The sequence below is a fragment of the Arctopsyche grandis genome, chromosome 2 (assembly GCF_051622035.1).
Source record: "Arctopsyche grandis isolate Sample6627 chromosome 2, ASM5162203v2, whole genome shotgun sequence".
Classification (NCBI taxonomy): Eukaryota; Metazoa; Arthropoda; class Insecta; order Trichoptera; family Hydropsychidae; genus Arctopsyche; species Arctopsyche grandis.
In genome coordinates this window covers 39,141,720-39,154,921 of record NC_135356.1, presented here as the reverse complement: position 1 = coordinate 39,154,921, position 13,202 = coordinate 39,141,720, and the positions used below count along the sequence as shown (strand labels likewise).

Here is a 13,202-nt window from a genome sequence, read left to right as displayed (position 1 = left end):
CAGGATACAACATAACAATAAATAATAGTGAGCACAATACATCAATTTGAGATTCAAATATTTTAATTTATCGAGGACATATTGTAACAATACATATTACATCAATTTTGAGATTAAAATATTTGATATTATTAAATATTTAATATTTGATATTATTAAAATATTTGATATTACAACATTACAATAAATAATGGTGAGCACAATACACCAATTTGAGATTCAAATATTTAAATTAATCGAGGACATATTGTTACAATACATATTACATCAATTTTGAGATTAAAATATTTGATATTATTCAGGATACAACATTACAATAAATAATTGTAAGCACAATACATTAGTTTGAGATTCAAATATTCGAATTTATCGAGGACATAATGTTACAATACATATTACATCCATTTTGAGATAAAAATATTTGATATTATTAAATATTTAATATTTGATATTATTAAAATATTTGATATTACAACATTACAATAAATAATGGTGAGCACAATACATCAATTTGAGATCCAAATATTTTAATTTATCGAGGACATATTGTTTCAATACATATAACATGAATTTTGAGATTAAAATATTTGAAATTTTTCAGGATACAACATTACAATAAATAATAGTGAGCACAATTCATCAATTTGAGATTCAAATATTTTAATTTATCGAGGACATATTGTTACAATACATTTTACATCAATTTTGAGATTAAAATTGGAGGAATCTCGCCACCGCAAATCGAAACTATCGAAATCTATTGCGACGGAGAATACATTTCTCACGCTCAACCATTGACGTCATCTCAAGTCGAAGAACACCTGCATCCAATAATTTAAATCGAGTGGAACGACGCCAAACATTCGATCATATTCCACCCCAACAAACCAAACAGAACGACACGAAGAACACCTGCATCCAATAATTTAAATCGAGTGGAACGACACGAAGAACACTTGTATCCATTAAACTAAATCGAGTGAAACGATGCCAAACATTCGAGAAACGTCCACCCTAAACAACAAACCACATTCCTCGCATAACTTGCACACGTAAACACCACGTGCACTTTTTGGAATCAATCGCCAAACACAGGTCATGTGGATCCCCAAAAACAATATAAAAGGAGGTCCAGCCCAAACAACTTCAGTCGACCCACAGCAACAAGAGTCGACACACAGCAGCAGACCAGTCAACAGGCAGCATCCACCACGACAGCAGTCGACATCCAGCATCTGACCAGCTACCACATTGCAGATCCAGCGGCCAGCACGACACCAAGTCAACAGCCAATAACCGCTTCGAGAAAACTTCCTCAAATATTCTTATACACTTGTACAATATTTGGGCAAACAATAAAACAACTTAAAACAAGCACAACAGTGTTTCTTTAGGCTGGGATACGGTCAACACTACCTACCCCGCCTACAAAATATTTGATATTATTCGGGATACAACATTACAATAAATAATAGTGAGCACAATACATCAATCTGAGATTCAAATATTTTAATTTATCGAGGACATATTGTTACAATACATATTACATCAATTTTGAGATTAAAGTATTTGATATTATTCAGGATACAACATTACAATAAATAATAGTAAACCCAATACATCAATTTGAGATTCAAATACAGGTAGTCCTCGACTTACGACGGTTCGCACTTACGACCGAAAAAAAAAAAAATTATTAATTAATTATTTTTCAAAAATTGATTGATAAATCTCAAGCGGATGTGAGGTATGAAAACGGGGAATTCTCTTTCGGAAGAAATGAAACATATCAGTAGTTTTACAAATTAAGTTATGACTCATTCTTTTGGGTTTCGTCACCAATCGCACGACGGTAACATACTCATATGGTCGTTACTGTTTGTTACATAACTGTTCGTTATTGTTTTAGAATGTTTATTTTCTTAATTTCGTGTTGATTAATGCTCAAATTTTTATTTATAAGAAGATTTATAATGTGTGATATAGAATCGTGATAATGACTGATAAATAAACTCTTGTTAAAAAAAAGAGAAAGGTGATAGACTTAGAAATGAAACTTGAAGTGATAAAACAATAAAAAAAATCGTAAGCCGTCAAATTAAAATCGTCCTTGTCATTCAAATCTAAAATAATAAATAAAAAAAGACTCGGACCCATTCAACAAATGGTAAAATTACTAGTGATTTGGATCGAAGACAAGATTGAAAAGCGATTTCCATTGCGTCTCTTAAAGCTCATTATTTAAAAATTATCGATTTGAACCCGTTTCTCTTTGCATATACGAAAAAGAAAAAAAAATGTCGAGGATATTACTAACCTAATCGTACAATTTTGCGAACGTCTACAATTTGACGTAGATAACGAAGACATCGACCAACTTCTTGAAAATGATTTAAAAGATGTAACCAACGCAGAATTATTAGATCTTGAAACTCAAATGGTTGCAGAAGAGGATATTGATGAAAATAAATCAATCACATCTGCGGAACCGCTGAAAAAATTTGTATTGAAATAAATGGCTGCTGCTTTTAATTTAATTAATCAAGGAATACAAAAGTTTGAAGTGATGGAACCAGACATTGAAAGATTTTCAAATGTGAACCGCAGGATTCAAGAAAATCTTGCATGCTACCAAGAAATATATAGAGAAAAAATACAGGATAATTTTCAAACAAAATTAGACACATTTTTCAAAAAAACTCATACGACTGTATCTCAAACTGAAGATGAAGAAATGGATTGTACTTATGTGATAAGTGATGAGGATGTATAATTTATAATTAATAAGTACGGATGATGTAGATTTTTTTTAAAATTTAAATATGAATTCATTTGAATTACTGTATTAATAAAAGTAAGTAAAATCACCGAAAAAAAAAATATAAATATATTCCTCGACTTACGACGGATTCGACTTACGACCGAGGTTCAGGAACGTATCTCCGTCGTAAGTCGAGGAATACCTGTATTTGAATTTATCGAGGACATATTGTTACAATACATATTACATCAATTTTGAAATTAAAATATTTGATATTATTCAGGATACAACATTACAATAAATAATAGTGAGCACAATACATCAATTTTGAGATTAAATTATTTATTTTAAACATTTAGTAAATTTCACAAATAAACTTATTTAATTTTTGATAATTTTTTTTTTTTTTTAGATGATTTTGAAACATTGTCAACCTTTCTTGTTACATTTCACAATTTTGTCAACATACCGAATATACCACCAAGAGGCCAAATGTAACATTATGATTATGCAAGTTAAACGTTAAACAAAAATTGCAATGTGTTTATTTTGTATTGTTTCGCTTATTTTCACGGTGTTTGTTCGACTTCTTTTTGACAATCTGAAGCCGCTGATCGCCCGATATGATGTTTATAGTCGGTGTTACAACCTTGGGAGGAGTAGGCAGCTCGTCCAACGGGATTTGAGGCGGGGGGCTCACAGAATTGGCTTTTTCCGGAGATATCGGACCGCTGGCAGTCGACGACGAAGAACATTCGATCACCATCGGCGGAGAATTAATGCTGCTCGCATTGTCGAAGTCTAGAGCGTCGAGACAAGTCATACACTGCTTATAATTGGACTGTGACACTCCTAGAAAAGTCAAAGGTTGAGTTTCTTTTGTCATGAGATTTAATCAGATGTTTTTACATATATATATATTTATTTATTTATTTATTTATTCACAAATTTGCCATAGTGACTTTACAGATCAACTCCAAGTCGACACTATGGCTATATAAAAAGGAAATTAATTCCTATTATATTATAATAATATTATATATTAATTAAAAGACAAATATGGATAAAACAAATACAAAAATACAAAATTGTTAAAACATGAAATATAAAAATATAAAAATACGAAATTGTAAAAATATAAAATATAAAAATATAAATTGTAAAAATAAAAATATAAAATTGTAAATACATGAAATATAGAAATATAAAAAACATGAGAAATAAAATTATAATGAAAAATAATAATATGAAAGATAAATATATAAAAATATGAAACATAAAAATATAAAAATTTGAAAATATAAAAATAGGAATATAAAAATGCAATATGTTACAAGTTGCTAAGATCTCAAACTAAACAGTACCTCAACCAGATCAGTATCTTTCTCCTTTTCGCGTTCCTTTTCCTTCTCTCGCCCCGTGTCCAAATATTTCAGCTCATCTAAAGCTGAACGCAATTGGTCGGTAGAATCGCTGCTCGAAGAGTGCAGCAATCGCAGAGCTTGGCAGATGGTGGGGTCCAGCTCTAAGGCACACATCGTGACGTCGTAGACTGACAAGCTGTGACTGACGAAAAATTAACTGAAGGCCAAAGGTTGTCAGATTTAATCAATACTTCATTGGGATATGGGTGTATAATGGTCGACTACTGCATGACTTGTACAAAAACCAACTGTTGCTCTTTATTGCGAATCATTACTAGACACGATGTCAATAAATCTCACTGCTATTTTATTTAAGACACAACAAAGCAACAGGTGTTTTTCTACAAAATATATTATTTATTTATGAGAATATATGGGGAAGACGGCGGAAGCCGATAGGTCCACGGGGCCTAATCGCTTAGTATAGATAATGAGATAAAACACTAATTACTCATAACATTAATATGGTAAAAGACAAAAAAAGTAAACACTATAAAGGATATGACTAGAGATGATAAAAAATCTGTATAATGGAACATCTGGCAGCCGAAAAGTCCATCATACTAACGATAACTATCATACTAACGAGAACTCGAGTGCCAAAAATTGTGTATTTGCGATTTTCATGGAAAAATTGTCTTTGTGACCACCGCAATGTGACGAATAGTCCAATTACCTTTTAGTACATAGGTAATAATTAAAGAAAGGTCATATTAATTTAAATATAAGACTTTTTATAAAATTATTTGAATGTCAAATATCATATTTATTCAAAATTTATGCATAAAATACATTTAATATATGTAATACAAGATCCTCTTAAACATTGAAAATTTTATGTATGTATTTATATTTTAACAATAGATAAAGGACAGTTTGATACATATATTGCTTTAGCAAATGCTCTATCAAGTTGATGACATTCGGAATCAGTAATATTGTCAAAATATGATTATATTCACCTATGGTTTATGCTAAGTAAACGTGCAGTAGATTCAATGCATGAAGATTCAAAAGTAGTGGACTGGTCTATAGCATCCATGTCAATAATATCGGTATCTATGTATTAAAAGTGATGTCTCAACTACGTGATTTTTTTTCTTTTTTCTTGATATTTAGTGCAGGTAGATATGTATGTATATGATTTATCGCGCTCACATACGCACACGGTACGAGAGAGGGAGACAGAGCAGAGCCATCATCAGCGGAGACCAGACCACAGACGACGAAGGAAGACACCGTGAGGCCAAAGCCACGCTACTCTTACCGCTGAGCAATTCTACAAACATCACGTCCAAGTGGCTTCTCGATTGAGAACCCCTGGCGTCCATACAGTTACATTTCGTATCACAATATCTACATACAGCTGCAAACTTCTTACTTGTTCCGCATTCTTGCAGAATTCTTTTAAAGTGATTCCAAACTGCTGATTTTGGTCTTACCATTTTATAATGGGATTAAAATATGAATGAATAATAGAATTATATTTTTGAATTAATGAAAGCAAATGATATTGAAAAGAATTTATTACTTTGGATGAAAAAATAAATTCTTTATATCCACGATTTCGAATTCCGAGATCGACATATTTGCCACTTGCATTTCGAACAAACGACAATTGTACGGACGCCAGGGGTTCTTAATCGAGAGTCACCTGATGTCGGTTTATGAGATAGCTCGTGGTTAGCGTGGGCGGGGCTGGTTTCCTCACGGTATCTTCCTTCGTCTTCGGTGGTCTGGTCTCTGCTGATGATGGCTGCTCTGCTCTATCTCCTTCTCTTTCGTATAGTGTGCGTGGGATGCGTGATGTGGAAAAAGGGCGGGAGATTATATAATAGCAACAGGTTGTAAGTCTGTTTGTATGGCGACTGTATTTTATATAAATTATACAGAGATCAAGCAGGGGGGAAGGGGGGAACGATTTCGAATTCCGAGATCGACATATTTGCCACTTGCATTTCGAAAAAACGACAATAACTAATATCCAACTCAAATACAAATTGGACTCTCCTGGCGGCGACTCTCGTCGGGTGTACCGCAGGGCTCTGTCCTCGGACCATTCCTGTGGAACGCTATGTATGACGGGCTACTGAGTGTAGAGCTCCCGGAGGGTGCCAGCGCCGTTGCTTTTGCGGACGATGTCGCAATCATGGTGGTTGCGAAATCCCTCAGAAGCGTGGAGATCTGCGGCAATGATGCGCTCTATCGGGTGAAGACATGGCTAAATCGCGCTGGGCTGGAACTAGTGTGAGATCACAGTTATCGTCATGATCATGGTATCACAGTTATCGTCGTAGGGAGGCAATCTGCTTTAGAGAATATGTCAAGATTAAAAATGCTGAATTCCATAATTTATTGATAAATATTACTTATACTATGCTATTTTTAAATTTTTCGTTCTAGTATATTTAGAACTGAAATTTGGATTTAATGTAAGTTTAGAATCCTAGCTCCACGCTTGAAACCCAATTATAAATGTGATATTAAATTCTGAACTAAAAAAGGAATTCGAAAAAATATGTGGCTTCAAATTTTTAAACTCTTTCCAATGTTAAATTTTATTTATCGCTGTGTGAATGAGCTGATAAGCATTAAATATTGTGCGAAACAATTAGACATGTCACAAACTGCAGTTATTGATTGAAATCATTATTTACTTAGGGTCTGTGTGGTGTCGCAAATAGAACAACCAAATACCATGATCGGTGGAGAAGAGATGGTCATTGAAATTAGCAAACGTCTTTTCGTTTATATACGTACCAAATTTTTTGTAAAAAACTTCTATAGCTTCACACAAGAGTATTTTTAATACATGACTTGATACAATAGTCAATTTTCTTTAACGTTAGTTGTTTTACATATTGATTATTCATATATTGAAAAGAATATATGTGTTCTGTGTGCATATCTAAGTTTCCCATCCGAATTTACGTTGTTACTACTACGACATTTGTTTACGTTTTTACATTTGACATTTGACGTGTGTGCATTGATACCGCGACATATATAATCCATTGAGGAGTCAGTCAGTCAGTCAGTCACTTTTCTTCGAAGCCGCTGATATAGCTGAACGCATATCTAACATCTACTGCCCCTCCTCTATCATGTCCAACTTGTCTAAAGAATACAAACATAACCCCGTGGGTTCCACATCAGATGACGGCTTATCCATAAAGCTTTTTGCCGGGATGGATTTCATTGTATGTTGGTCTAACAAATTCAACGTGGATCGTTTCCAAGTCGCAAAAACATTCCCGTGATTGGGTTCCACTGATTTCAATGCTATTTTCATAGTGTAGTGGATGTGGTGGAGGCAGTTCAACAGCATGCTGCATTTTTATATGAAAGAGGTGGAAAAATGACTAGTATGATCAAGGTAATGAATATTATGACAATGAACATTTTATAAAGCTACATATGTACATAATAAATTTAAAATTCTTTTCTTACAGAAAATATACATTCAATGTATAGGGAGAATAGGAGGCGCCAAAATTAAATTTATAGAAAATCCCTTTACTGTAATAATCACAACTCCGCTAATGAAGAGAGACCAAACCATAATAACATTATATTTATTGACTCAACGTCATCCTCTGATTTGCAACAACACACTATAACTTTTGTTCTGACAGAAAGTATAGCCAGCGCTGTTCCATTAGCAGTTATCACTACTAAAGTCTAACAACTTTTGAGAATTTTTCAGCATTTTCAGTTCTTTTGAAATATTTCTGGGGAACATAAATCCAAAATATATAGTGACTGCCGATTCTCATGCCGAACGCTTAGCTCTCACTAATGTTGTTAAGGATTTGGAGATGGATCTATGATTGGAGTTTTAATAGTGGATAGACAGATATTATATAGATTATTTAAAAATATAATTATTTCCAACTCATCCCATCTCATGAAGCTGAAATAAACTTTATTATATTTAATAGTTCAGAGGTATGCAGAAAATACTTAGACTGGTTTAAACTTTTGTTTTCCATAAAAATATTGTTTATTTATAGTTCCAAACTGACTAAAATATCACGATTAGATTATAACCTTGTTTTCACATTGTTCTACTAGAACTTAAAATTGATACATACATTTTTTTACATATATTGTTTGTTTATAATGTTTTACCTTTATTACTTATTTATATTGTTAAAATGCAATTTTTCTTAAGATGTGTAATTCTCTGTTATTCTCATAATTACATATATGACTTAAATATTAATCAGCTAATCACTCACCATATAAAGTTTATCTCTTTTAATTAAAATAATTTAATAGTTCTAATCATTCTCTTTTACCTATTCTATTGCGAAAAGTCCATTATCGATATTGTGTCTTAAAACTCATGAAAAGAATTCACCGAAGAACGGAGACATCTGATTTTTTTTATTTGGTGATTCTTCAATGATTCAATGTTGAAATCACTTATTTCATGTGTCTTTTTTGTGTTTTACATTAATGAATATATATATTTTTTTTTTCGATTGTTTTAAATGTTATTAAAATTATATTTTAATGCTTTTATATGAATAAATGCTATTCTGTTGCTTGAGTGGCCCGTATTCAAACCCAATTACCTGACTCTTATTTCAATTTAAAACCGAAAAATCAAGGTGGACGAGAAATGGTCAAGCATCAAAAAAAAAAAAAAAAAGCCAATGTTTGGGAATTCCGAGTCATATTATATTTACACGATCAATCATAAATTGGGATTTATTTCAGTGAATTAAGATTTCGAAACATACTTAAGTAATTATAACTCTATAAAAATGCATTATGATAGTTATTTTCTTTCTTAAATATAACATGTAAATTAAAAAGCAGAAATAGTAGATTGTAAGCAGAATATACTACGATGACAATTCATATGTGTGTAGCGGCTGGCGAGCTTTTCTGAAATAAAATTATTGTGTGGAGCGAATAGCTTGTTACAGGGACGAGGAAGAGATGATAAAAATTATAAACATTATTCTCAAATGCTTATATTATATTTTCCAAATAGCAGTTTTGTGTAAACAAGATTTAGGTAGACAAGTTTTGTAAGGAGTATCTATACAATCAGAATGATATTTGACAGTTTAGATTTGAATAGGATGTGTGATTGTAGAGTGTTGAAACAATAAAGGTTTTATTTGTTTATTTAAGATATAGCCAAGCTTAATAACTAATTATATTCAATCACACAAATAATAATGTATTAATATATTTATGTAAATGTAACCCTCTGTGGTGACCGCCGGGGTTCTGGCAGTACCAATGCGATGCACGGTCAGTCACCGTTTTGCGGGAAGCATTCTCTTCGTCAGAATAAACAACACCGTCACTGTTGCACTCGCCTTCCCCCATACCTCTAATAAAATATCTATCGAAATACCTAGGTAACATTTTCTTATCTAACTTATAAATAAAAACCAACATATATATATTTTCAGAGTATCATCAAATTTATAAAATACTTTAACACGGATCTTATACTAATATACCTATGTATTTATGTGCATCTAAGATACTCTTCGTGGCTCTATTCTGTAATGTTTGTAGCCTATCTTAGCCTAGCCTACAGAAAAGATCCACAACACATAAAATGTGGTCGGACAATTGCATTATATATGATAACTGCCTCCACCACATCCACTATACTATGAAAATAGTATTGAAATCACTTGGAAACGATCCACCTTGAATTTGTTAGACCAGCATACAATGAAATCCATCCCGGCAAAAAGCTTTATGGATAAACCGTCATCTGATGTGGAACCCACTGGGTTATGTTTGTATTCTTTAGAAAAGTTGGACATGATAGAGGAGTTAGATGGTGTTCAGCTATATCAACGGCTTCGAAGAAAAGTGTACACTGACTCATTAATGTATTATATATGCCGCATTTTGGAGTACACACACGTCAACTGTCAAAAGTGAAAACGTAAACAAATGTCTGTTAGTGTGTCTGAGCTATCGACGCGGCACCGGTGGCAAAGCAAAAACGGACGGGAAACTTAGATATGCTGGCCGTTGTTTGTGGTCTTCGCGAGGAGTTCGCTGGAATCTGTCAGCCCATCTGACGTTCGAGAAGGTTCGCATGGCAATCTTGGCATCCATGGCATTTCACCTTGACAGTTCGAATGTTAAATCAAAATTTAATCTTAATTCACCGCGGTAAATGTACCGCGGGGAGGTCTACGAAAACACTGATTGTGTTAGTAAGAGTATCCTTTATTTATGTTCACTTGTTACAATAGTAATTTTATGTAAAAAAGAAGGTCGTTTTCGTTTCTCAGCTTCCGAGCCAATGGGACGTTGCCATCGGCTTCATCTTTAATATGGACGGAATCTAAAAGTGAATTCGTCATTTTATAATGAACTTGTTACATCTCTTCTACATAAATAAATCGTCGGTAACATTATTTGTTTATCTTTGTTACATTGTAAAACATTTTCTATATGTCAACTATATATTATAATATATATTCAATTGTAAATAGGTTTTTGAGCTCTTTCTCCTTTTTGTTGATGAAACTGGATGATGATATACACATAGTGCTGGATCTGCTTGGATCTCGAGTTGTACTCATACGTGCTGCTAGTTCTGCGTCACGGACTTGCGATGTCACCGTCACAGGTTGCACCGTTTCCTTTGAAGATTCTATGGTAGATCTGCTCTCTCTGCATACTGTGAATTGGCTCTGCACACTGTCTGCTTTCTTGTCAGTTGTCCCGTTAGACGTCAGAAGTCTCCGCTTAGAAGATTCTGGTAGTTGGATTTTTCGCTAGATTTTAAGGATGAAAATCCACCTGGTCCACTTCGAAGTTGTCTATACAACGGTTGTTCCTTCGTTTTAGTAGTGATGTCCAGTTGTTCAGCTATGTATATCCGCACCCGCTGCCACCAATTTTTATGTTACGGGGACAAGTAGGAGATGGTGTAGAATATTATAGTCACAGATTTTGTCAAATGATTATATTCTTTAATTAGCAGTAAATATAAACGAGATTAATGTACAAGTTTGTATTACAAGTTACTAGTCTCGAAGTGCTAGTTAGGCAGTTTAATCACAAGTGCCTTGTGAGACTCTGTTTGATCGCAAGTAACTATGTAGTAATCACAAGTTACTAGTAAGGCAGTTTAATCACAAGACTGTCAGAAATGTTTTAAGTTAGTAAGAATTCAATAATATTTTTCTTCAAGTAATTAGTAATACATTGGTTTATTTGAAATCTATAACTATACTATAAATTAGAATAATATATTATCATTATTAAACATATATGTATATTCAATTAAATCATTGTTTTGTTACCGAGTTATTCAAGAATACACATAACAATAGTTTTTACTTGTTTGATAATTATTATATCAATATATTTTTATTTAATCAAGTAAGCAAACGGTTTGTTGAACTGCTAAATACAAATACAAATTTTAAAAGTTTAAGAAAAGTATTTTATTATATAAAACATTATAATTATTAAGATTAAAAGTTTATTTACTTTTCTTAGTAAGGTATTTGTAACCTTTCAATAAGAGATTGGATTGATAAAAGTTAAAATATTGATTTCCACATATGAAATCAAATTTTATAATTAGTTTCAAATGATAATTTCATTTTAAATGTGTCTATAATATAATTGCTCAATCAATTTTTTTCTAAAACATCCATTGAATTTCAACAGGCACAATAATAATTCATTAAAATGATAAAATAATGTTTCTGAATTATATAATATAAGATTTTTAAGTATAAACTACTTTCGAAGAGGAATTCGAATAGTTTTTTTTATTTAACGTGTTGTATATAGCGTTAACTTTTCGAATATAATATTCCATTACATTATTCTATGATGTATGGTATATTTTATTTTTGATGTCGTCAATATGTGATGACAATATAAGTACATGAATAAATTGTCATTGCATTAAAATAATTCAAAAATCTTTTATTTATCAACAACTTTAGTTGTCTTCTTTCTTTTTATATTATATGTATACATGAGAGTTCAATAATGTTATACATATTTATTTTTAAATATTGTGTTCATAGTTCTGTCATAGAACTAAATTAATTGTTATTTTTAAATTTCTTTATATATTTTGCTGGTTATAAAATATTAATAAAATATAAATTTTAACGTTGAAACTAACATGTCGATATTAAACCTTTAGGTATCAGGATAACTGGTGTAATTACATTTAAACAGTTTAATTAATTTTCAAGTCATATTTATTTATAGAATATAAAATATTTCATGGGATTCACTGTTATAATAAGATTTATATTTGTTTCTAAGAAATTTACTTTTAGCTTTAGATTTCGGTTTATTTAGGTTTTTATAACTACATATGTTGGTTTACGATTTATATTAGTTGTAGATTGCGAATCTAAATGGTTGTCGATTACTTACAATCTTCTTCTCGAAATTTCACATGGTTTTTTATTTTATTTATTTTTTATTCTATATTATTTAAAATCAGAATTTAATTTATTTTACGATTTACACTTGCGTATACATACTTATGTATGTGTATGTAGTGTTTAAGAACATAGTTTGAATATATTGAATAATGACAAGTTTTACAACTACTGTCAAAATTAGATGTGAAATCTATTTTTCGATTAATCTAATTATTTTATGTAGAACTTTAAAAATAAAGAAATTTCGAATTGTCTGTTGCAACAATTTAATATTGATTAAAATGATTCTTAAAATAATGAGTTTATGAATATGAACTATCATCATTTGGAATTGTTTATTTTCGATTTAACTAATTGGATTTTTTTATTTTTATTATTATTTTTTTTTAATATTTCAAAAGTTATTAGTAATATATTTTTTAATTCTTAATTAAATAATAGTTTTAATTATTCGTAATCAAATTATTCATTTCACGTCTATGTAAGTTGTAATAGTGAAACTGAATTTCTATATTTTTAAATATGTATAGGTTGTTTATAAATTTTATAAACTTAAGATTTTTAAATATCTATATTTGAAAAGTAAGATTTTCCATAATCTTT

General features: G+C 31.2%; 1 long non-coding RNA gene across 1 annotated transcript; it reads right to left on the bottom strand.

Annotated features, from left to right (window-relative positions):
* Positions 1-3,171: 3,171 nt before the first annotated feature.
* Positions 3,172-4,389, bottom strand: LOC143922945 (uncharacterized). Its single transcript, XR_013261672.1, has 2 exons — positions 4,126-4,389; positions 3,172-3,613 (listed from the first exon to the last, which is right to left on the bottom strand). It is a non-coding gene; the product is annotated as an uncharacterized LOC143922945 (long non-coding RNA).
* Between the last annotated feature and the right edge of the window lie 8,813 nt (positions 4,390-13,202).